At 41.3% G+C, this 26,302-nt stretch overlaps 1 long non-coding RNA gene across 1 annotated transcript in view; it reads right to left on the bottom strand.

Moving 5' to 3' along the window:
* The window catches only part of LOC121574438, a 48,520-nt gene extending 29,208 nt beyond the window's left edge, over positions 1–19,312 (bottom strand). The window contains exon 1 of the long non-coding RNA XR_006002197.1: positions 19,128–19,312. This is a non-coding gene — a long non-coding RNA (uncharacterized LOC121574438). The remainder of the gene's footprint in view (positions 1–19,127) is intronic.
* Positions 19,313–26,302: the final 6,990 nt, after the last annotated feature.

Here is a 26,302-nt window from a genome sequence, read left to right as displayed (position 1 = left end):
TGACTGTGTGAATCAGGCCTTTGTGGTCGAATTGCTGCAAAGAAACCACTACTAAAGGACACCAATAATAATAAGAAGAGACCTGCTTGGGCCAAGAAACACGAGCAATGGACATTAGACCGGTGGAAATTTGTCCTTTGGTCTGATGAGTCCAAATTGGAGATTTTTGGTTCCAACCGCCATGTCTTTGTGAGATGTGGTGTGGGTGAACGGATGATCTCTGCATGTGTAGTTCCCACCGTAAAGTATGGAGGGGGAGGTGTTATGGTGTGGGGGTGCTTTGCTGGTGACACTGTCTGTGATTTATTTAGAATTCAAGGCACACTTAACCAGCATGGCTACCACAGCATTTTGCAGCGATACGCCACCCCATCTTGGTTTGGGCTTAGTGGACTATCATTTGTTTTTCAACAGGACAATGACCCAACACACCTTCAGGCTGTGTAAGGGCTATTTGACCAAGGAGAGTGATGGAGTGCTGCTTCAGATGACCTGGCCTCCACAATCCCCCGACCTCAACCCAATTTAGATGTGCTCAGCATATGTGGTACTGTATGTAAATGAGATATGTCTGTATTAACTTTAAATACTTTTGCTAAAATGTTGAAAAACATGTTTTCACTTTGTCATTATGGGGTATTGTATGTAGATGGTTGAATAAGTCAAGTGGTATGAATACTTTCTGAAGGCATATGGAATAGGCCAGGTATATGGAATAGGACTACCTTAAATATCTAGCTTCTGATCTGAACAGTAATTTACTCTCAATGAGACATATTACATATTGATGACGGTCCTGACATAATCAGGTGACTTGTTGTCATTTACACATCAAATATTTTCCAATGTCCCAAGCCAGTTTAATTTGTCTTGAACAAACTACTTTACCTCGCCAGGAGTCTATTTGTCTCAAAATTGCATTCATGGAAACTTGTTTTTCTGCCAATAGAATATTGCATTGCCAGCAGTGAAGAGGTTCAACGCTAGACGCTATCATACCCCGTGTTGTGTATCGCGGTGGGAAAAATCTCTAAAAGTAACCACGTTTCCATCCACAGTTTTTATGCGAGTAAAGTCATACCGTATTTTTAAAAAATCACGACAGCTGTGATGGAAATAAGAAGTTTCGGTACAATTTTATAAATGCCAACAGATAATTTGTTTGTTCAACATGGTGGGATTTTTTGTGTCTGTAAAATGTATAATGCCAGAAATGCCGGTGGAAACTCCTTTATGTGCAAATATTGATATAATAACCATTATATTGAAGTAAACTTGGAGTCACGCGATGACATGGTGTGTGGTCCTCCCACTATGACTCGGGAAACCATGCAGTTTAAATTAGGATACAGATGAAATAAGTTTTGATGAACTTCACAGGGTGGTGAAAGTGCATGGTATGAGCTTGATGATCCTTTCCAATGAATGTCGAGGGTCTTATTCTGGTGACATGATGATTGATGCTTGACTGCTGTTTTGAAAAATAAAAACATTCTTGCTCTACCTGCAGAGCCTGCCGATACTGTATCTGTAAGCTGTTGGCTAGAGCGCAAGTGCCAAGACCAGAGTGGGCACATTTGTTATTTAATGTTTTTGTGACAAAACGATCGATAGAGTTGAAAATGCAATGGAAACACGTTGAACATTCAAAAAAATTTCGGTAGGTGAAAACTTAAAGATCCACTATGTAGAAATTGCTCCTCCATTTTCTGGTTGCTAAAATCCTAATAGTTCACTTAATTTCATACTAGAGAGAATTATTGTACCATCTAAACCGCTGTGAAATATATTTTCCGTAACCAAAAATATTGTATTTTTGCTGGTGTACAACACCGAAAGTAAAAGACACAAAAATTAAACTTACAAACGGGAAGCATAGAAATAGAACACATAGAACAGATCTACTGCTTCTTAGACTTGCTTTCAATGAGAATGATAGATCTATAACACACATTTCTATGTGAATTTGGTCGGGTAGCCCAAAAAGTGACATATTGCAGCTTTAGGCAAAAAAGTACGTTATCAGGCATTGATTTTTTTCTGCAACAAGTCTGTTTGGTGGAAGCACACCATATTTTCTTCATGCAGATTTTTGAATACTCGCATGAAAATCTGTCACCAATTGGATGGAAACCTATCTAATAACCACCTCTCAGGTAGTAAAGCACAAACAATGAACCGGAGAGCAGGCTAGCCCTCTGATCTTTCCCGCCATACTCCTTCTGACATCATAGGAAAGTGAAGAAATGGCTTCGTACTGGATGGCCACCGTTTTGCAAACTCAGACCCAACTTTGCTATTTCTTGATTATTTTGTTGTGTATTTGTACTTTTATTTCACAAAATGTATCCGCTATTATTTCTTACAACCGACAATAACTTTTGAACATCAGATCGGCAGCTACTTACCTCAATTCCGGCTTCAACTTCGACTCATCTGCCCTGGGTTCTCTCTGTAATTCCGACCCAATTTTCAGGCTACCCAAGAGGAAATACCACCGTTACAGAGGCAAGAGGGGGGGGAATCCTGGTGAGATTAAGGCGAAAGCAAAATCGGCCACCTCTTCCCTACATTCTACATCGCGGATTTGCTACAAACGGGGCTCTCGAAACTGCAATATTCTTTGCTTTTCTGAAACATTACTCTCGGACAAGATACCCACCATAGCTATCCAACTCAATGGATTCTCTATTCACCGGGCGGACAGGACAGTGGAGTCAGGGAAATTGAGGAGGGTAGGGGTTTTCCTCTACATCAACACCAACTGGTGTGCTGACTCAAGCGCGGTGGAAGTGTCGAGCGTCGAGTACTGACATTATTCTGTACAATTAAGGTAATTGGGTGCCTATTAAGCAATGGGGTTTGTGAGTACTGTAGTGGTGTAGGATTAGAAGTCTTAATTTTTTGGGATTGCTCTGAAGTTGACTACTTTCATTTAATTTCCTGATTGGATGTGGTAAGATTGCCACTAATCAATACTTTGGTAAAATAAAATAAAATGAAAAAATAAATAAATTGATGAATAAATTAATTGATTAATTAATTAATTTGGGGGGGAAAAATAACAAAAAAATAGGGAGGAAACCATAGGCTATATAGTCTAAAATAAAAATAATTCACAATAAAGGAAAATAAAAAAATAGTTGTTACAATGGGGAAAAAGGACATCAGAACTATGAAAGTAATTACACCTGTTGATATAGTTGAAAATAGTAAACCTTGCAATACCATTAACTAAAGGTTATCTGGAAAAGGGATGACATTGAACAACCATGACATTGAACAACCATGGCTAGTGGAAGGGACTTTTAACCCTGACGTCATCAACATGATGAAAGTGATTGAATAATAGAGAGAGGAGAAGCAGAAACGATCATAAAAATTAATCCAAACTCCAAAAGTAAAAAGAAAATGAGATGTCTGGAAACTAAGGGTGGAATAAGGTTCAGGAAGATGGAACTTGAAGATGAAGATGAAGAAGAATATGATGATGATGATCAGAGTGATTGAGAAGAGATCATGGGTGGATATGACTCTGTGATCAGAAGGAAGTTGGCAAGAGAGGAAAGAAGGCGTGATGGATGTTTGAAGAAGAAGAATACAAGATATTCCAATTCTGATGAAAGCGAAGATGAAGACAGCGATAAAGATTTGGAGATTAAAGGTGCTTCATATTCAAGAGGATTTTATTCTACAATGATTAGCAAAGAAGAAATAGAAAGAGATATAGACTGATGTGTATTATGCCTGGATAAGGGGAATAATTTAGAAGAGACAAAGAGAACTGGAAGAACAACTCAAGAAGATACAGAAGAGGAGAAAAAACTGCTGAGAAAAGGATCCCAAGAATTGGAGAAGTATACATTGAGGCCAAGGAAAGAGGGCACCAGTAAGACGATGATATTTCGAGGACAAAACTTAGAATATAAGCCTTTGAAGAATACCGATATGTCAACAACTAGAAAGAACAGGACCAAGAAACTCTCAGAAAACTTGATGAAATACAACTCGGGGAGAATAAGAAGGAGAAGAAATGCTTTGGTTATGAAGAATCAGTGTGCAACCAAATCAACAATCACTGCCACAGCTTCAACTGAACAAGGTCAAATGCAATTGTACCAGCCACACCTAGTGGTACAAGTTGTTTCATATCCATAGATAGTTTCTGGAAAGAAATAATTTCAGAGGAAGATACAGGAGCAATTGAAGATCATCTGGAGGACAGGTGAACCATTATACGGGCAAGGAGCAAGGATTCTAGGGGTGCCAAGAAGATCCGAAAGGGGGGTGTCAGCTGGTAGCATCAGGACCGGAAAAAGATCCAACAATTGAAGTGAAAACAAAGGACCATGAGAAGTGATGGTGAATAGCGGAACAGCTTTTATCTGTGTTCAGCCTGAAGAGGTTACACATCTCACTATGTCAAATTAACTAAATTAGGATAGGGATTTGAGGGAGTAAAACAGTTTATTACTCTTAAGGAACCAATTGAGCTCTGCTATAAAAATCAGAAAATTACAATACCCATACTGGTATCAGAACATATACCCATTGCATTGTTGGGAAGAGATGCATTGTGTACGTTGAACTGTACAATAAGATGTACACCAGACGGCTGTCTGGTAGAAGTGCCAAAGGAAAAGGTTTACCAATGGTTGATGATGACAGATATGGATTTGTCTACAGTATTCTGGATGGGAAATCTCAGTGAAGATTTTGAGGAGGAAGACCTCCTTGGAAGAATGAGTATCATTTGAAAGATGAAGCAATTCAAGGGATTGAACCAGAAATTGAAGGACTTTCAAAAGCAGGTGTTTTGAAGACAATAGAAAAAAATCGTTAGAGTAGGAATCAATTGTTGTTTTGGGGAGAAACCATGAGGGGTTGATAGTAGCGCCTCTGGACCTATTAGGTCTGATGATTTAGGAAGCTAGGGGTTAGCTAATGTTGAAAGAAGGCTAAGGTTAGGAGAAAGATTACAAAGGAGTATGGTTTTTGGGAATCATATTTGCTTGAAAAGGTTGATTATATCATAGGAAGGAGGACAATCTGTCTGAAAATAATGTTTACAGGGGGTGACTGTTATTCTTGGTTACATTCCTACACCAAGAGGTGAATAAGATGTCAAACTAGGCTAAAAGATGCTCAATCGTTTGCCAAGTCTGTGTGTAAAGAAGTCATAAGCAGGTGGGGATTACCCGATCACATGTCCTAAAATTAGTGGGAAGGGATTTTGTGAATAAATCAGTGAAATGTTTTTTCTAAAATTAGTGGGAGAGGAATTTGTGGATAAATCAGTGAAATGGTTTTTGAAAAAGTTAGGAGAAAAAGTCAGATTAAAAAAGTTAAGAAAACTAGGGTTGAAGGAACTCTAGGACAGTCAGCTAAGCTTCAATGTTAGTAGTAAGAGAGAGAGAACAGTGGTGAAGGGAAATTTGGAGTTCAGTGGGAAGATAGATATGGTAGGAGTTTAGATCTGTTAGGAGCAGTTGCATTGAGAAAGTATGCGTTGCTGAATGATAAGAGAAGATTGAGGGTGATTGTAGTATCTATATTTACAATTCCCAGCAGGAAGATCAAGTGCTTTTTTCCCTCACTGTATGTTAATCTAATGTTTTATAAGGGATGTTGTATCAGCAACAATCATTAACGGATACAATAATGTCGTTGTCGAAACATTTGTTTAGGCCTAGGTTTAAGTGTTCTTGGTTAAATGAATTAACCTATGTGAATTTGTTAGATGGGAAGGAAGATCAGTTAACAGCGCTTTATGAAGCATTGGAGGTGAAACCAGTGAGGGCTAAAAGCTGTTTTTGTTCTAATAAAACATATGATGGAAGGGGATGTTTAGGGGAATATCAGATGGTGATGATTATATGATGATTTGGGTAAGCAGGAACATAAGGTTAGTAATGAGAAATATAATGTAACTTTTGAGGTTTCATTTAGTAAGGAGAGAAGTTTTTGCATGGTAATGTGACTATTGGGGGATTTTAGAAACATCTGGGGTTTGTGGTTGTCACGCCCTGGCTCTGGGGACACTTGTACAGTGGGGAAAAAAAGTATTTAGTCAGCCACCAATTGTGCAAGTTCTCCGACTTAAAAAGATGAGAGAGGCCTGTAATTTTCATCATAGGTACACGTCAACTATGACAGACAAATTGAGAAAAAAAAATCCAGAAAATCCCATTGTAGGATTTTTAATGAATTTATTTGCAAATTATGGTGGAAAATAAGTATTTGGTCACCTACAAACAAGCAAGATTTCTGGCTCTCACAGACCTGTAACTTCTTCTTTAAGAGGCTCCTCTGTCCTCCACTCGTTACCTGTATTAATGGCACCTGTTTGAACTTGTTATCAGTATAAAAGACACCTGTCCACAACCTCAAACAGTCACACTCCAAACTTCACAATGGCCAAGACCAAATAGCTGTCAAAGGACACCAAAAACAAAATTGTAGACCTGCACCAGGCTGGGAAGACTGAATCTGCAATAGGTAAGCAGCTTGGTTTGAAGAAATCAACTGTGGGAGCAATTATTAGGAAATGGAAGACATACAAGACCACTGATAATCTCCCTCGATCTGGGGCTCCACGCAAGATCTCACCCCGTGGGGTCAAAATGATCACAAGAACGGTGAGCAAAAATCCCAGAACCACACGGGGGGACCTAGTGAATGACCTGCAGAGAGCTGGGACCAAAGTAACAAAGCCAACCATCAGTAACACACTACGCCGCCAGGGACTCAAATCCTGCAGTGCGAGACGTGTCCCCCTGCTTAAGCCAGTACATGTCCAGGCCCGTCTGAAGTGCATTTGGATGATCCAGAAGAGGATTGGGAGAATGTCATATGGTCAGATGAAACCAAAATATAACTTTTTGGTAAAAACTCAACTCGTCATGTTTGGAGGACAAAGAATGCTGAGTTGCATCCAAAGAACACCATACCTACTGTGAAGCATGGGGTTGGAAACATCATGCTTTGGGGCTGTTTTTCTGCAAAGGGACCAGGACGACTGATCCGTGTAAAGGAAAGAATGAATGGGGCCATGTATCGTGAGATTTTGAGTGAAAACCTCCTTCCATCAGCAAGGGCATTGAAGATGAAACGTGGCTGGGTCTTTCAGCATGACAATGATCCCAAACACACCGCCGGGCAACGAAGGAGTGGCTTCGTAAGAAGCATTTCAAGGTCCTGGAGTGGCCTAGCCAGTCTCCAGATCTCAACCCCATAGAAAATCTTTGGAGGGAGTTGAAAGTCTGTGTTGCCCAGTGACAGCCCCAAAACATCACTGCTCTAGAGGAGATCTGCATGGAGGAATGGGCCAAAATACCAGCAACAGTGTGTGAAAACCTTGTGAAGACTTACAGAAAACGTTTGACCTGTGTCATTGCCAACAAAGGGTATATAACAAAGTATTGAGAAACTTTTGTTATTGACCAAATACTTATTTTCCACCATCATATGCCAATAAATTCATTAAAAATCCTACAATGTGATTTTCTGGAAAAAAAAATCTCATTTTGTCTGTCATAGTTGATGTGTACCTATGATGAAAATTACAGGCCTCTCTCATCTTTTTAAGTGGGAGAACTTGCACAATTGGTGGCTGACTAAATACTTTTTTCCCCACTGTATGTTGAGCCAGGGTGTGAGTTTCCTTTGGGTATTCTAGTTTTTTGTATATCTATGTTGGCCAGGGTGGCTCCCAATCAGAGACGGCTGTAGCTCGTTGTGTCTGATTGGGAGTCATACTTAGGTAGCCGTTAGGCATTCATTGGGTGTGGTTTCTTGTTCCGTGTTGGTTCGTGTATGTAACCAGGGACGTCACGTTTTCGTTTTGTTGTTTTGTTCGTGTGTTCATTCAAATTAAATAAAATGTTCGCATTCCACGCTGCGCCTTGGTCCTCCTCTGTTCCCGACGAGCGTGACAGAAGAAACCACCAAGACTGGACCAAGCAGCGTGTCCAGGAGCCATCGCCAGGGAGATCTCTAGCAGATCTCCTTCGCCTCCTCGACTGGGTCAAACCGGGTGAGGAAGAGAAGGGCTTGACATGGAAGCAGAAGGGCGAAAGGCTGGCGAGGGACATGGAGACCTGGTCCACGGGTAGGAGAGACGGCCAGAACATTTTTAAGGGGGGGCTAACGCCGTGGACGACGGGCCAGCAGGAGACCGCGGCAGAGCGGCCCAGTGGGTTGGCAGAGGAGGCCGCCAGGTTACGGGGGCCACTGGTCGAAGAGGGGATGGAAGGTGTAGAGGCACGGCGAGAGGTACTGGGGTGTGTTACCAGTCCGGTCCGGCCCATTCCAGATCCCTGCGTAGGACCAGTGGTGTGTGTCCCCAGTACGGTCCGGCCTGTTCCTGCTCCCCGCACCAGGCCAATGGTGCGGCGTCGTCAGCCCGGCTCGGCCCGTTCCTGCTCCCGGCACCAAGTCAGTGGTGCGCTCGTCAGCCCGGCTCGGCCCGTTCCTGCTCCCGCACCAAGTCAGTGGTGCGCTCGTCAGCCGGCTCGGCCCGTTCCTGCTCCCCGCACCAAGTCAGTGGTGCGCTTCGTCAGCCCGGTCCGGCCCGCTCCTGCTCCCCGCACCAAGTCAGGGGTGCGTTTCGTCAGCCCGGCTCGGCCCGTTCCTGCTCCCCACACCAAGCCAGTGGTGTGCGTCGTCAGTCCGGCACAGCCCGTGCCTGTTCCACTGGTGCCTGGTTCAGCACCGGTCAGCTGCTTCACGCCGGACCAGGGGTACTTTGGGGGGTTGGAGAGGGAGTGGGGATCAGGCCCGGAGCCGGATCCGCCGCCAAGGTGGAGTGCCCACCCGGTCCCTCCCCTGTGGTGTTTGGTTGGCGCGGCCGGAGTCCGCGCCTTTAGGGGGGGGTACTGTCACGCCCTGGCTCTGGGGACACTTGTATGTTGAGCCAGGGTGTGAGTTTCCTTTGGGTATTCTAGTTTTTTGTATATCTATGTTGGCCAGGGTGGCTCCCAATCAGAGACGGCTGTAGCTCGTTGTCTCTGATTGGGAGTCATACTTAGGTAGCCGTTAGGCATTCATTGGGTGTGGTTTCTTGTTCCGTGTTGGTTCGTGTATGTAACCAGGGACGTCACGTTTTCGTTTTGTTGTTTTGTTCGTGTGTTCATTCAAATTAAATAAAATGTTCGCATTCCACGCTGCGCCTTGGTCCTCCTCTGTTCCCGACGAGCGTGACAGTGGTGAGAGAATATATTCTTACCCTATGGATGGATAGGATGTTGTTACATGTTGATGTTGAAGCTTCCTATGAGGTTTTAAAATTAAAAGAGGGGTAGCAAGGGGAAAGAGATAAATCTGATTCTGAAAGAGAGAAGTTTCATAGTCTGGGAAGCCTATCATTGGAGGATAAGTCTAAGAGAGAAGTGGGGATTTTTCCATGGTATGGTGTAAAATTTTGGGAGATAACATAGATAATATTACCTATAATTTGAAGGGTTTTGCAAATGAAACGATAAGAGGGTTTAACCTTCTGTCAAGACTCAAAGGAGTATTGATAGATAGATATCAATTTTGTATTTTTCAAAGGGGTTTTAAATATTATGGTGATAGTTAGTATTTTGTTATGAATCAAATGGGGGAAATAGAATGTGATTCATTTTATATATCATTTTTATATTTTTAGTTGATATTGATGTTTTAATTTGAATGTGTTGTTTTGCAAAAGATACTGTTTGGTCTTTTCTTTTCTTCCAGAAGCATATGGGGGAATATGTAGAGATTCAAATATTCAAACAAGGACAATATGAAGGGACAATATGAAGGGACTGGAGGAAGTGGAACAAGGAAGGTGTGGAAATGTTCCGATTCCATCATCGACGATGCATTGGAAGTCGACACTGCTGAGGAGATGAAGTGTAGTGGACTACATTCCAGTGTCTGCAATGATATATAGACATATTTGCATGTGTAATACATAATTTGTGTCATATTCTTTCTGTATTAATTTTTGTAGAATGATATTTGCTGTTATTGGGTACATGTGGGGATCTCAGATGTTTTTGTTTATTTCATGAATGCTTAGGGATATGGGGTCTAGGCAGGGATGGAGAGAATCCACAGGAGGGTCCGATGGGTCGACCAGCCTGAGTGTGGACGTTTTGGATTGTATTTTGATTGTATTGTAACATGTGTATTCAAATTGCGTCATAGTTTCAAATGCATTGATAAAGATTTATGAATTGATCTGGAGTACTTAAGTGGTTGCCTGGGGCAGAGGGGCCGTGAGAGAATTTTACTGTCTTGATTGATTGAGGGATATTTGGAAAGAAAGCTGCCAGACAGGTTTTTCGCTCTCACACTCCATAAAGATTTGTTCATATTTCATAGAAATGTATTCACACTCCATAAAGATTTGTTCATATTTCATAAAAATGTATTTACACTCCATAGAAAAATGTGTTTTTGGTTTATTGTTAAAAATACTCAATAAGAGAGATTGTTACTTGTCATAATCCTATTATTTTTGTTTTCGAGACTTAATTTGTCTCGAAGGGGGGAATATGTAGTATCTGAGGAATTATGACTTTGTTAATGTTTTCAAATGGAACCTGAGAGGAGGTTTATTCAGCTTAGAGGGAGCATATGGGGAGTAGTTTTAGGGGGACACCCCATAGAACAGAGGAAGTCTGTTGTGTGGAGACAGGTGATTGGTCTGTATGGGAAACCACCCACAGCAGGGTAAATATTATAAATACTTGGTTGGGACAAAGGAAGACAGAATAATCAGATTTGAGATGGGGCGATTATTCTCCAGATATCTGCAGGTATCTGTAAATCGACGCTGTAACCCTTTGTTATGAATAAACCTTTATGATGAAAATACAGCGTCAGCGGTTCTCCTTGGTCTCACAGCATAATTAGCAACGTTTTCTCGACACAACAATACCCTTGCCTAGTCACCTTACCCCTATACATGTCTACCTCAATCACTCCAGTGTCCCTGCACATGTAAATATGGTGTTGAAACTGACCCTGTATATAGTATGCTTACTTACTTACTTATTGTGTTCTTCATATTTCTTCTTATTTCTCGTGTGTTTTTTCTAGTATTAAATTGTTATTGATTATTGCATTGTTGGGTTTTGAGTTTGCAAGAAAGGCATTTCACTGTACTTGTGCATGTGACATTAAACCCCCTAAGGTCGATGTCTGCGCCCCCGTGGAAATCAAATTAGCATAATAACAAACCCAGAAAAATCCTTCAGTTTAAACTAGAGATATCAGTTATTTGTAATGGATGTGTCTCAGTCCACCGCATTCGCCTATGTTGCACTTCCGCATCTGCGGTGAAAGGTGACAGTGAGACATCCCGAAAATTATATAATGTATATATTTTTTATACTTCAAGGTTCAAGGGGTCTTAAAATTCAAAATCAAATAGCTAAATTATCCATGGTATGATATTTTTACAACAATTCCATATAACTGGTGTGTGTACAGAAAACAACAAACAAGGTCTGCTCTGGACATTGTTAGCCTAGGAGCACTATCATGGGAAACTTTTTAGGAAAATAGTCCAAGCTGAGTCTCTTTGGCCAGGTTCCAGCACAAAGACAACAATGTTTCAATCTTCAGTAGGGAAAAGTGGGCTAAATTGAGCCAAAGGGGTGAGTTGAACCATCCTTGTTTCTAGGAAACCATACACAAAATGTATAATTTGACCAAAATGTAGGTCATCATTTCATGGAGTCTATGAAGGAAGAAACCACATGGAAAATGTTGTTAGCAAGTTAGGTCCAAAAAACAGATTTTCACCAAGTTAAATTAATTAGTTGTGTTTGAGGTTTCATGATGTTTGTATCTAAACTAAAGTAGATCATTTAAAGATTTTTCTATACATCAGTGGGGTCTATGTAAGCTTCAATATGCATGAAAGTGCATCCTTGTAGCTGTGTGGGCTAATATAGTAAAAATGTTTGCCTTGTGGTAAATTGAGCAAATGGCCATAGGGTAGGTTAAGCCAAAGGTTGAGCCAATGGCAAGCTGAGCAAATTGATGTGTTTTCAAATTGCTGCATTATCGCTGGGATATTAGGTAACAACAGGGCCTGGCCTGTGTTAAAAGTGTAAAAAGAAGTACAAAATGTTTGTTAGGTGTTAAACCTGTGTTAAAAGATGCTTAAAATTATGAAAAGGTAAAACGGCAATTGTTATTGTGTTGAATTGTGTTTTGGAAATAAAGACACTAACTAGGTTTCCATCCAACCATTTAATGCAGATGAATTACCTGACACATTAAAAAAAGTCACGACTGGGCTGATGGAAACAGGAAATGCCAGTACGTTTTTATAAATGCCGACAGACAATTTGTTCGTTCGACATGGTGAGATCTTTTTGTGTCTGTAAAATGAATTATGCAAGATATGGCGGTGGAAACGCCTTTATGCGCAAATGTTGATATAATAACCATCATATCGAAATAAACTTGGAGTCACTGATCTGCTGTGTGGTTTATTAACATTAGGCTACAGATGAAATTAATTATGATGAACTTCATGGGGTGGTGAAAGTGCACGGTGATGAGTTTGATGCTCCTTTTCAATAAATATCGAGGGTCTTATTCTGGTAACATGATCAATGCTTTGCTGCCTTTTGACAATAATCTTGCTCTTATCCATAATAATCTCATCATGTAGGTAGCCTACCCCCACTGTATGTGTGAGCTGTTGGGTAGAGTGCATGTGCCATGACCAGAGTGGGCACATTTGCTATATAATGCAATGGTTTTTGTGACAAAATCATCAGTAGAGTTGAAAACCCATTTAACTTATATTTTTTATTCGGTATATGGGAATTTAATCTTAAAAGCTATTTTTATGTGCACTACATCATCATGCACAGCCTTTTTTTTATCCGCAATAAGTCAGTGGGAAAATGCGCATACTGTTTTATGCAGATTTTAGAATATTTGCATGAAAATCTGTCGGTAATTGGATGGAGGCGGCTTAACTTACCCTGTCCCGTGGCTCAATTTACCCCATACCGGGGTAATCTATGGATAATCTGTTTTCAAAACTGTAATCTTTACAAGAGTTCTGATTATTTCCAGGGATATATAACATCCTGAAATATATATTTCCCTTGACGGAGTGACGCTGAATGTAAAAAATGTCTCAAATTACCCCACTCTACCCTACATAATGTAGTATGTTCACTGTTACCAGACATTATCCTGGAAGTGGATGTAATTACTAATCCATATGCAAATAGCCATCTTTGCAGGGGTATTTTGAAGTTTGTTTCACAAGGGCGTAAGCTATCTCATTATTACCAGTGATAAGGAAAGCTGTGAATTTATGAATATTTACCCACTTTATAGTTCTGTGTGTGAATAAGAAAGGTGCTTCAAGCATATACGTAGTTTAGCTAATTGAGAACAGAATGAAACCCCCACATATAGAATATATAGATATCATCTGATTTTGGGTTATAAATAGGCTACACATTTGGAAAATAAACTGCATATAATGACTGGAAATTATTCATGAACGTTGAAATGAACAGGGATAATGTGGAATATTAAATGAGCAGCGCAGAGGTACAGTTCATAAACGCACACAGCACATTAAGCCAAGCATTCTACCATCTGATGAGAGATTGACAAAATTCTTGGGCTGATATGAAAGGCTGAGGGTTGAACTGTCACAAGGTATATTGGATCTGGGTTTAGCAAGCAGAGTGAAGTAGAGACCAACACAAAGGACCAGTTTCAAAACATTTAATAAATGAAGGCATGGTTTCCATTGGTTCATGTTTTCAGTACTGTCCAGAGGGGTATCCTACGAAGCAGGTTTGAGGAGTTAGCGAGGCAACTTTGGTCAACTCTGAGTTCAACTCGGGATAACCGGTCATAGGAATGTGGCTCACCTTATAGCCAGGTACATTTCTATAGCAACGAATCCTTCAGAACTAACCTGCTTCGGGGCAGGCTAACTCAGGGCTAACGCCACTTACCCTGAATGAAATGACTGAGCCACGAGTTGAGGCCCAATGAAATCAGACTCCCTCTTGCAAAGATCCCCTTGCATCAGCTGCTTCATTTGAGGAAGATGTCTGATGAAATATTTTATTAATCAAATCTTTTTTTGTGTATTAAAAAATACTAATTCATTTTACAGTAACACTGTTGTATGACTTAGCTAAATAAATTATTTTATCGACAGGAGTGGGAAAAAAGGTGCTTGTGGTTGTGCATTGATAAGCACACCAAAGCACACCAAAGTTGGCATTGAAGATACGTAATAAAATAAAGACGGCTCTTCTAAAAGCCGAATTGACGCCATAGCCTGCCTTGCCCATGGATTGAAGTTTCAGCATTGTTTCAATGAAGAGTTCAGCGTTTGACTAGCCATGTGCGACATGTACATGCAGTTACAAGCCTGCTAGAGTTAGCGGCAGCCAGACGACCAATATCCACAGCCGTAGTACGGATGAAGCCTGAGCTGGAATGTGATGCTAACTGAAGCTGCTTAGCTTTAGAAAACCCTGAGTAGATCTAGCTTGCTTCGTAGGATACCCCTCTGGTTGGCCCAAGAACACAATAAATAAAACATGCGAATGTAAAACATACCAAATATCTCAACTAGTGATGTTATGTTTGATACTGGAGCTCCGGGGGATGTGTTCAAAATCAAAGCCATGTGCCGATGCCTGTATCACTCACTATAAGAAGCACATCATCAATGATGTCCAAAGCGTCTTTTGATCGCGTGTTTTTTCAAACTGTGTGTTGCAAAATCCCACTGTTTTCGCCGTGGTTCCGGCACTTTGTTTGATCCCAAGCTGCTTTCAAACACCGACCTCTACTGGACACTGTACTTACAAATATAGTTAGGACTTTTTACTGCTAGTTTCTTCTGACCGGTAGCTTAGCAGGTATACAGTGCCTTCGGAAAGTATTCAGTTCCCTTGACTTTTCCCACATTTTGTTACGTTATAGTCTTATTCTAAAATGTATCCTCAGCAATCTACACACAATACGCCATAATGACAAAGCGAAAACAGGCTTTTGGAAATTCTTGCTAATTTATTATAAATAAAAAACATAAATAACTTATTTACATAAGTATTTAGACCCTTTGCTATGACACTCAAGTGCATCCTGTTTCCATTGATCATCCTTGAGATGTTTCTACAACTTGATTGGAGTCCACCTATGGTACATTCAATTGATTGGACATGATTTGGAAAGGCACACACCTGTCTATATAAGGTCCCACAGTTGACAGTGCATGTCAGAGAAAAAACCAAGCCATGATGTCGAAGGAATTGTCCGTAGAGCTCCGAGACAGGATTGTGTTGAACCACAGATCTGGGGAAGGGTACCAAAAAATTTCTGCAGCATTGAAGTTCCACAAGAACACAGTGGCCTCCATCATTAGTAAATGGAAGAAGTTTGGAACCACCAAAACTCTTCCTAGAGCTGGCCACCAGGCCAAACTGAGCAATCAGGGGAGAAGGGCCTTGGTCAGGGAGGTGACCAAGAACCCAACGGTCACTCTGACAGAGCTCTAGAGTTCATCTGTGGAGATTGGAGAACCTTCCAGAAGGACAACCATCTCTGCAGCACTCCACCAATCTTGCTCCTGTAAGTCGCTCTGGATAAGAGCGTCTGCTAAATGACTAAAATGTAAAAAAATGTAAAAAAAATGTAGAGTGGCCAGACGGATGCCACTCCTCAGTAAAAGGCACATGACAGCCCACTTGGAGTTTGTCAAAAGGCACCTAAAGACTCTCAGACCATGAGAAACAAGATTCTCTGGTCTGATGAAACCAAGATTGAACTCTTTGGCCTGAATGCCAAGCGTAACGTCTGGAGGAAACCTGGGACCATCCCGACGGTGAAGCATGATGGTGGCAGCATCATACTGTGGGGATTTTTTTCAGCACCATGGACTGGGAGGCCAGTTAGGATCGAGGCAAAGATGAACAGAGCAAAGTACAGAGAGATCCTTCATGAAAACCTGGTCCAGAGCGCTCAGAACCTCAGACTGGGGTGAAGTTTCATCTTCCAACAGGACAACAACCCTAAGCACATAGCCAAGACAACACAGGAGTGGCTTCGGGACAAGTCTCTGAATGTCCTTGAGTGGCGCAGCCTGATTCCGGACTAGAACCCGATCTAACATCTCTGGAGAGACCTGAAAATAGCTGTGCAGCAACGCTCCCCATCCAACCTGACAGATCTTGAGAGGATCTGCAGAGAGGAATGGAGAAACTCCCCAAATACAGGTGTGCCAAGCTTGTAGCTTCATACCCAAGAAGACTAGAGGCTGTAATCACTACCAAAGGTGCTTCAACAAAGTACTGAGTAAAGCGTCTGAATACTTATGTAAATGTGATATTTTAGTAGTTTTTTTTACAGATTTGGCAACATTTCAACAAAAAAATTTGCTTTGTCATTATGGGGTTTTGTGTGTAGATTGATGAGGGGGGGAAAACATTTTAATCCATTTTAGAATAAGGCTGTAACTTAACAAAATGTGGAAAAAGTCAAGGGGTCTGAATACTTACCGAATGCGCTGTAGTAGGGAACTATGGAACATTCAGGGACGTGAGGGTATGGGGTCAGATCCCGGTGAAGGCAAACTATTTTGAAAATAGTTTTATGTGTAACTATACTTTCTGCACATTGTTATTCAAATTATTCATTTTATTTAGTATAGTATAAGCTTCTGTCTTAATCATCCTAAATACTACCATAGATGCAGCACTCTCTCGACACAAAAGAAGAGGCAACGAATGAGGCCAGCTCTTTGACTTTTTGCCACTACGCTTATGTGTGTGTTCAGCTGAGATAAAGCCAATAAGAAACCTGCAGCAACAACTGTATATCAACAAACGTCTTTCATGGATATTTGCTGAACAATTCATGTATCTCCATTTCTGCTAGTAAAAACAGGAGCCTATACACTTAGGGCTATAAGTTGATTATTTCATTGACAAATAAGAGCCAATTAAAATAAGGCATGAGTCCATTTTATACATTCTCACCCAAGACAACTCTGGAAGCAATTACCTCAGAATTAGGACGATAAAAAACAAATTCATTTATTTCTACCTCCAGAGCTGACCAAAAGCCTCTCCATCACTATTTATTAAAGTCAGTCTCTCTCGCTCGCTCTCATTATTAAGCTTTGTGAAAATGAAAGCATCAATTACCTTTGTATATAACATGGGAGATAAAAGCAGTTTTTTCTCTGAATGTGGGGATGATTGGACAGCTTGCCTTGTGGATAAATAAAATGCATTGGTTTCACGTTATTTTAATTAAAATGACACGTTGTCATGAAGAAACCAGTTGGAGGTTCATATTATCTTTTTGGAGACTCAGATGCACCAACTACCACCAAAAGAGTGATTATGTTGTCTTATCATACAGTGGGGAGAACAAGTATTTGATACACTGCCGATTTTGCAGGTTTTCCTACTTACAAAGCATGTAGAGGTCTATAATTGTTATCATAGGTACACTTCAACTGTGAGAGACGGAATCTAAAATAAAAATCCTGAAAAATCACATTGTATGATTTTTAAGTAATTCATTTGCTTTTTATTGCATGACATAAGTATTTGATCACCTACCAACCAGTAAGAATTCCGGCTCTCACAGACCTGTTAGTTTTTCTTTAAGAAGCCCTCCTGTTCTCCACTCATTACCTGTATTAACTGCACCTGTTTGAACTCGTTACCTGTATAAAAGACACCTGTCCACACACTCAATCAAACAGACTCCAACCTCTCCACAATGGCCAAGACCAGAGAGCTGTGTAAGGACATCAGGGATAAAATTGTAGACCTGCACAAGGCTGGGATGGGCTACAGGACAATAGGCAAGCAGCTTGGTGAGAAGGCAACAACTGTTGGCGCAATTATTAGAAAATGGAAGAAGTTCAAGATGACGGTCAATCACCCTCGGTCTGGGGCTCCATGCAAGATCTCACCTCGTGGGGCATCAATGATCATGAGGAAGGTGAGGGATCAGCCCATAACTACACGGCAGGACCTGGTCAATGACCTGAAGAGAGCTGGGACCACAGTCTCAAAGAAAACCATTAGTAACACACTACGCCGTCATGGTCCCCCTGCTCAAGCCAGCGCATGTCCAGGCCCAACTGAAGTTTGCCAATGACCATCTGGATGATCCAGAGGAGGAATGGGAGAAGGTCTTGTGGTCTGATGAGACAAAAATATAGCTTTTTGGTTTAAACTCCACTCGCCGTGTTTGGAGGAAGAAGAAGGATGAGTACAACCCCAATAACACCATACCAACCGTGAAGCATGGATGTGGAAACATCATTCTTTGGGGATGCTTTTCTGCAAAGGGGACAGGACGACTGCACCGTATTGAGGGGAGGATGGATGGGGCCATGTATCGCGAGATCTTGGCCAACAACCTCCTTCCCTCAGTAATTGAAGATGGGTCGTGGCTGGGTCTTCCAGCATGACAACGACCCAAAAAACACAGCCAGGGCAACAAAGGAGTGGCTCCATAAGAAGCATCTCAAGGTCCTGGAGTGGCCTAGCCAGTCTCCAGACCTGAACCCAATAGAAAATCTTTGGAGGGTATTGCCCAGCGACAGCCCCGAAACCTGAAGGATCTGGAGAAGGTCTGTATGGAGGAGTGGGCCAAAATCCCTGCTGCAGTGTGTGCAAACCTGGTCAAGACCTACAGGAAACGTATGATCTCTGTAATTGCAAACAAAGGTTTCTGTACCAAATATTAAGTTCTGCTTTTCTGATGTATCAAATACTTATGTCATGCAATAAAATGCAAATTAATTACTTAAAAATCATACAATGTGATTTTCTGTATTTTTGTTTTAGATTCCGTCTCTCACAGTTGAAGTGTACCTATGATAAAAATTACAGACCTCTACATGCTTTGTAAGAAGGAAAACCTGCAAAATCGGCAGTGTATCAAATACCTGTTCTCCCCACTGTATGCAATGTTCACTGCACACACTAATTGTTCTCTATAATTCAGCCGGCTTCATGTATGGTAGGATCCTTCCCTTCCAACAATTGGATTCTGATTCCTTATAAAAACAGAAACAGTGCTCCCATACCCATCCTGAGCAATTTGTATTACAGTGATATTACCTCAGGCAGGAGAGACAATGGGCACACACACAGCCAGTGGTTGGTGTTATTTGGTACAGGACTGGCACCTCTCCAGTCCATCAGGGCAGTAGGCCTGGCATCGCAGCACACTGATAGACTCATTGAAGCGGTTGGCAGCATGGACAGCTTGCTGCCATGGCACAAAGAGCAGGGTACACAGCGCGAACCTCCACAATGCTGGCAGCTGGACGCAGCATCCTGCTGGAGGCACACAAATAAACACAGTGTCACTAACAACACAACAGAACTCATATAAGATACTGTATCATACCTAATGAATCCAGCAAATGGTGTGGCACAATTAGGGATGCAAAGGGAGGGTATATTACTGTAAACTTTCTAAGTTTACAAGTAAACTACCAGAATTTTGGTATCTTTCAAGGATTTTACGTAATATATCACAAGACATCTAGTGGCCCTTTTGGGTACTTCAGATTATCACAAGCGTCTGTAATTATGTCTAGCACTCTGTGTGGCCTTATTCCATGTAGAATATATTAAATAATTAAATAAGATTATTTAAAAAATTACAAAATAATAATAATGACGAAGCTGTGAAACATTATCTTAAATATAAACCCTCAATTTAGTGAATACCATTTGTGTTTAATATGAGGGTTTCGGCATGAAATATCTTATTTTTACATACTTTTATTTATTTTATAATGTCAATATGTATTTGTTGTCAATGTTTTGGCGTCAAATGGGTGGCAGTTGTGAAAAAAGTCAATAGTTGGACGGGTTGCAGAGGTAAAAAAGGGGCAACGGGTAGCCTAGCGGTTAAGAGTGTTGGGCCAGTACCCGAAAGGTCAACAAGGCACTTAACCCTAATTGCTCCTGTAAGTTGCTCTAGATAAGAGTGTCTGCTAAATGACTAAAATATGAAATTGAAAATAATGCCATTGTTGATTAGATGCTTTTTTCATATATAGGCCATTTTCTCTTGAACCATATGGTCTATCTACTAGAAACTCATGGACAATATGGACACAGATATAAACAATTCAAACTATATATTAATACATTTTCTAAAAGATATTCAAGTATAAATTACCAAAGTTAAGATAGATTGCCATAGATTTTCTGTTAATTACCAAAATGACTGAAGATTACGGTAACTTTGGTAAATTACCGGTAGTTTTGCAACCCTAGCCACAATATTACAAGTAAAAGAAACATGATCTGGGTCCAAACAGAGAATGCGAAAAGGCAACAAAAAAAAGAGAAATTAGAGAAAAACCAGTGAGACCCAGTGAGAGAAAGAGAGATGAGTTAGGAATGGAATGGAAAGACAGAGACAGAGAGAGAGACAGAGAGAGAGAGAGGAGAGAGAGTGCGAGAGAGAGAGAAACCTGCAATCAGTAAAAGAAGTGACCATGGGGAATTACTGAGCGTTACCCGGCTCATAAGTGGCAGCAGATGCCGCGGGAGCAGAGAAACTGAGTAGTCATCACTATCTGTGCACAGTCAGCAGGCAGAGCGAGGAGACAATGTGGTTAGAGAGAGACACAAGGTGGTCTGGTCAGGCACCATTACCTTGTCCTGTGGATGGGTGCTCTACTCCTTCCTGTGAGCACAGAGGGCATTGGGCCTCCTCTTGCCCCCGCTGTCATGCCCCCAGTGAGTACTCGTCCACTGCCCCAGGGGGCTGAGGATGTCTCCCTGTCCCTCCATCCCTCCGAGGGGCCCAGATGATCCGCAGATTAATGGTGTAGATTTTTATCTTTCCAAAGTCCAATACTGAAGACTGGAGGACACAAACAAAAGCCTGGTCACTCATATGCATTACTCAGTATAATGATATTGATAAAGACAGACTTGAATATAAATGTATGTTTTAGCGGTTATGACCTGTGTCTTAATTTGCTTTGCAGACACAACTTGACAACACTACAGGGGCTTTATAAGTGCATTATCATAAACTGTGTATGGGACTGTGTGATACATGCCTTATAATTTATTCAATCGTATTTTTATTAAAGTAATTTGTGAGAAATAGGACATAGGGATAAAAGTAAACATCTTATGCTTTCGTATTTTGTCTAGTGTGAACATCACAGGATAGACTACAGTTACACTTATTGCTCCAGTCAATAAAATACTGAAGATGTGACTGTAATCTGATAATCTGATACTTAATTGCTGTATTGATACAATATTGCACACACATTGAGGTTGGCAAATGACAGCATAAAACAAAAACATTGTTTTGTCCTTGGTTTTAACACAGTTCGATAGGTCAACAGCTCATATGAGATAACGTATTGGAACTGTTATAAGACCAGCCATTGAATCTTAATGGCATCATAACATAATATGATTGTGCCAGTAAAAATGAATGGCTGGTGTTGTGTCACAACAGTATTAAATAGGGAATATGGAGTAATAAATGGTTCACTAATACGCAAAATACATAATTAGTATAGTTTTCCTCCAGGGCCGGCGCCAGGACGAATCAGTTGGACGAACCTTTGACATCCATAGGCGGGCAAGTGTTTTCACGAGACCTATGTGTGCAGGTGCTTTTGCGCGTTCACAATTTTTTAGAATGGGTGTTATAATAAAGACCATAGGCAGCTCGTGAGTTTAAAGTTTGGGGAAGCCTACAATTTATCCTAACATTTCTACCGATCTGCGTGAAAGTTATGATGCGCAGTTTCATTTCAATAATAACGTTTTTGTTTCTCAAAATCATTGTCATGTGGTTAATCATACAATAAAATGATAAAAATTCAACGAAGAGGAGATCACCAGCTTCTGACATATGGACACATTGATACACTGTAGTCCATTGGAGGCTAAATAAATGAGCGCATATAACTCAGAGATAGCCTATAGGCCAATGCAGCAGTAGGCCTATAACTTCCACCATCAACTAAGTAAAATACATAGGCCTAAAGCCGACAAAATAAAAACAGTAGAAAATATCCTGATGAAAATTCCGGTTCTTTCCATCACATTCATCTCTCTGCTCCGCATGTCTGTCTCCCTTTCTATATTTCTTGACTTGAGCTATTGCTGGTGAAGTGCAACATTGTATCAAATCATCAACTAGATCCGACCGATTGTATCAACTAGCCTATTCCGGGCCCTCAGAGTTTCTGGCGCCAGTGAGCTCGGGTCAGACAGCTGTTTTTTTATATGACGTTTCCACTGAATATATGGTTAATCAGATCATTATATTTTGCTCTTTCACACCGAGGCTTGGTGAGGCCGGGAGTGTTGGAAAGACGTTTCAAATACTGAGAAACTATCATTTGCAATGGATGTAAAAAAATAAAAATAAAATAAAATAATAATAAGACTTCGTTTACAATGTGTGAGGTGAAGAAAAAATGACTGAGAAGCTCAGTTTATTCGTGGTGGACGTGGTGAGTTAAGACAATCAGAAAACAGACATTGCGAAATGGGCACTATCCGACATTTGCATGCAGCAGGTCAGGTAGGCCTACTTCTATGCGTGCTCAGGCGTGCACGCTCCCTCAACGTCATCAGGACAGAGAAACCAGACACATGCTCATTCCTCATGGAGCACTCCAAACAAAAGACAATGAAAAGATTGACAAAACTCGTAATGATTAGGAAATGAACCAAAACTGGTTTCTCACAAGTGTAGCAGGTTGTGAACTCTGGAAACGTTTCCACTCCGAGAATGAGAATGGTAATGACTGTAATTAATACATGCAATAACAGAAATGTGTGTAACCAAATTACTGGGATTAACGGCATATTTACTAGGCCTAATGGTGACATGTGTAATGGGGAGTTGATCAAAAATAAACGATCATATGTCAAACAATACACACAATGAAACAATGAATGGGCAAGAATTAGCGGGAGACAGCTGAGCGCATTCTGGAGAGCGGAGTGCATGAATTCTGGAGAGAGATGCGCCATATCTTCGCCACACACTCCTCCCCTTCTTGTCTCAGCATTTTGCATTATACTCAAGACACACATATTTTAGATGCTTTTCACTGACAGCCGCAACTCAATCAGCTTGAAATATAGCAACGCCCGCTGCCCAAATTGCGGGATTACCAAATAGGCATAGTCCTACACACTTCTGATTTGAAACAATACACAGCTTTTTTTTTTAAAAGAAGCTAATGATCCTCTGTGGCTAAGTCGTGCTCTCTGGTGAAGTATTTTGAATGTTTTTATTTAGACAGGAATAATTTTGGCAAAACATCAATTTACTTTAGGGGAAGCCAGCATCCTAACAGAGCACTGTGCATCCGCCAACTTTCCTTTGCAATTCGCAGGCTGAAACCAGAGTTCTGTATATAATGACGAGATGCTCATGTCTTCGCCCCGACGATGGGAGGGGTTGTCCCAAAGGCGGGAAGGCAGGTGACAAGTTTAGGTCTGCATATTATGCCCACAGCAACGCATTTGGGCTGATTCCGAAGAGATTTTGGCGAGAGTGAGCCTCTCGCTTTGCCTCTTCCTCTCTGCTGATACTCTCTCACCGGAGAAAGCATCCCAGTGAGTGAAACAGCGCTGTCTGTCTTAATATGTGTAGCCCATGTATCTGATGCTTGGCTAGAAATAGTTTGACATGCCATACTCTTTTCGTCCAGACAGTATCAGATACATGCTCTACACATACTGAGACAGAGGGGCGCTGTTTCACTCGCTCGAATGCTTTATCTGAGATTGACTGGTCTTTCTGTCAGTGTGCATCTAGGTCAAATAAATTATCAATATTTCAATATTTTATTTGGATGGGCAAGGAGGTAGGGTAGGGAGGGCCAGCCCCCCTAAGGCTCACCCATAACACCAGCCCTGTTTTCCTCTGTTAAAGTTATTCTCTTTGTTTAATGCTTAATAAGTGTAACTCACTTGGTTCATTCAACTCTGAGGCATTTAGAGACTTTCATCGACAAGCACCCACCCATCAGAAGAGAATGAATTACTAATCGAAGACCATGAAGCATGCACTACAAAAGGGAATGAAACTATATAGGAGTGTGGTGAAGGGGAATCTTGAGGTTGTGTATTAAGCTACAAATCAACAGTTTTCATAGCGTAGTTTTTCAACCAAGCCACTACAATTTACTTGGGGTCTAGCTTTGGCGCATCAGTGTGGGCAGGGGGTCCATAGTTAGCCCCCCCTCTGTAGATGTTGATCCTCTGGGTCATCAGTCCGGTATGGGGGTACAGGCCCTGGTCCTGCATGTCCTGGAAGCCACAAAGCTGCTCCATCTCCAGGTGTCTGGGCATGTTGTGGCTGTGGAAGCTGTGGGGGTACTTCTCCTCTGGGCTGTCCAGTTCCTGGCCGTCCTCGTACACATGCTTCAGCATCCTGCCGCTGACTGATGAGGCCAGCTTGCTGTCGTACCTCTGGTGGCTGTCATATCTCTTGTCCAGTTTCCTCTGGAGCTCCTCCATGGTCCTGCTACTGGGAGATGTGACTGTGACAATCCGTCTGAGACCCTATGTACCTACCTGAACAAGGAGCTTGTAAGATATGGAGAGTGTTCCATGGGCTGCTTGAGATCAGCCTACCTCTACCTGCTGTCTGTCTCTAGCTACCACAGCTGAATTATTCAGTACATTATTCACTAAAGGGTAATGGGGACACTGAGACCATATCATCAAATAATCATGTTTGCGGGAGTGTTGGTGAAAACAAGAATTGTGGGCGTGGTGTCTACCATTGGCATGAAGGCTTGAAAAGGATACATGGAAATGTAGGTGTATTGATGTTGCACTCCAGTCCAGTACTATGCAATCAGCAGCCATTTAGCTCTGACAACATGTGTTTCATCCCATGGCACATACATGTTCAGACTGTTTAATATACAATCATGCTCCCGTGGAGTGTTATTATCTCTGTTTAGAAATCACAAATATCAGTATTAGCTTTTAGGTTTGGGGCTTAATGCCTGTGAAGAGCCCTTTTTAGAGCCCACTAATCTAACAAATAGCTGCCATTAACTCCATGCATGTTTAAATTAATCTTGCAATTATCTCCACAGATGACTGTTATTATATTGTGTATCAATGCGAGGCTTAGATGGATCCCCCTTTTGTTTCCTTTTACCCAATCCAGGTCTGTGTACTCTGATTGCACTAAAACCATGGGCTCGTTCATGAGATAAATTGTTTTGGGTCTCAGTAAAATAATAATATGTATCAGGAATCCTACTGGTTTGGTTGAAAGTATTGCCACTATAATCTCCATGTAGCTCTGATGTATTTTACTATTCCTTTTAGCACTCTACTGATGCATTTCAAATGTGTTCAATAAAATCATAATAGATCATCGTTTTCAGTGACACCTCCCGCAAGGTAGCACTCTGCTTGGCCTCAGCATGCGCTTGCAGATACATTCAAGACTTGAACATACGCTATGTCTGGGCTAAACAATAATTAGTATACAGTGAGGGAAAAAAGTATTTGATCCCCTGCTGATTTTGTACGTTTGCCAACTAACAAAGAAATGATCAGTCTATCATTTTAATGGTAGGTTTATTTGAACAGTGAGAGACAGAATAACAACAAAAAAATCCTGATAAACGCATGTCAAAAATGTTATAAATTGATTTGCATTTTAATGAGGGAAATAAGTATTTGACCCCCTCTCAATCAGAAAGATTTCTGGCTCCCAGGTGTCTTTTATACAGGTAACGAGCTGAGATTAGGAGCACACTCTTAAAGGGAGTGCTCCTAATTTCAGTTTGTTACCTGTATAAAAGACACCTGTCCACAGAAGCAATCAATCAGATTCCAAACTCTCCACCATGGCCAAGACCAAAGAGCTCTCCAAGGATGTCAATGACAAGATTGTAGACCTACACAAGGCTGGAATGGGCTACAAGACCATCGCCAAGCAGCTTGGTGAGAAGGTGACAACAGTTGGTGCGATTATTCGCAAATGGAAGAAACACAAAATAACTGTCAATCTCCCTCGGCCTGGGGCTCCATGCAAGATCTCACCTCGTGGGGTTGCAATGATCATGAGAACGGTGAGGAATCAGCCCAGAACTACACGGGAGGATCTTGTCAATGATCTCAAGGCAGCTGGGACCATAGTCACCAAGAAAATAATTGGTAACACACTACGCCGTGAAGGACTGAAATCCTGCAGCGCCCGCAAGATCCCCCTGCTCAAGAAAGCACATATACAGGCCTGTCTGAAGTTTGCC

This window comes from Coregonus clupeaformis, chromosome 9 (assembly GCF_020615455.1).
Source record: "Coregonus clupeaformis isolate EN_2021a chromosome 9, ASM2061545v1, whole genome shotgun sequence".
NCBI lineage: Eukaryota > Metazoa > Chordata > Actinopteri > Salmoniformes > Salmonidae > Coregonus > Coregonus clupeaformis.
This window is presented reverse-complemented; position numbering and strand designations above follow the sequence as displayed.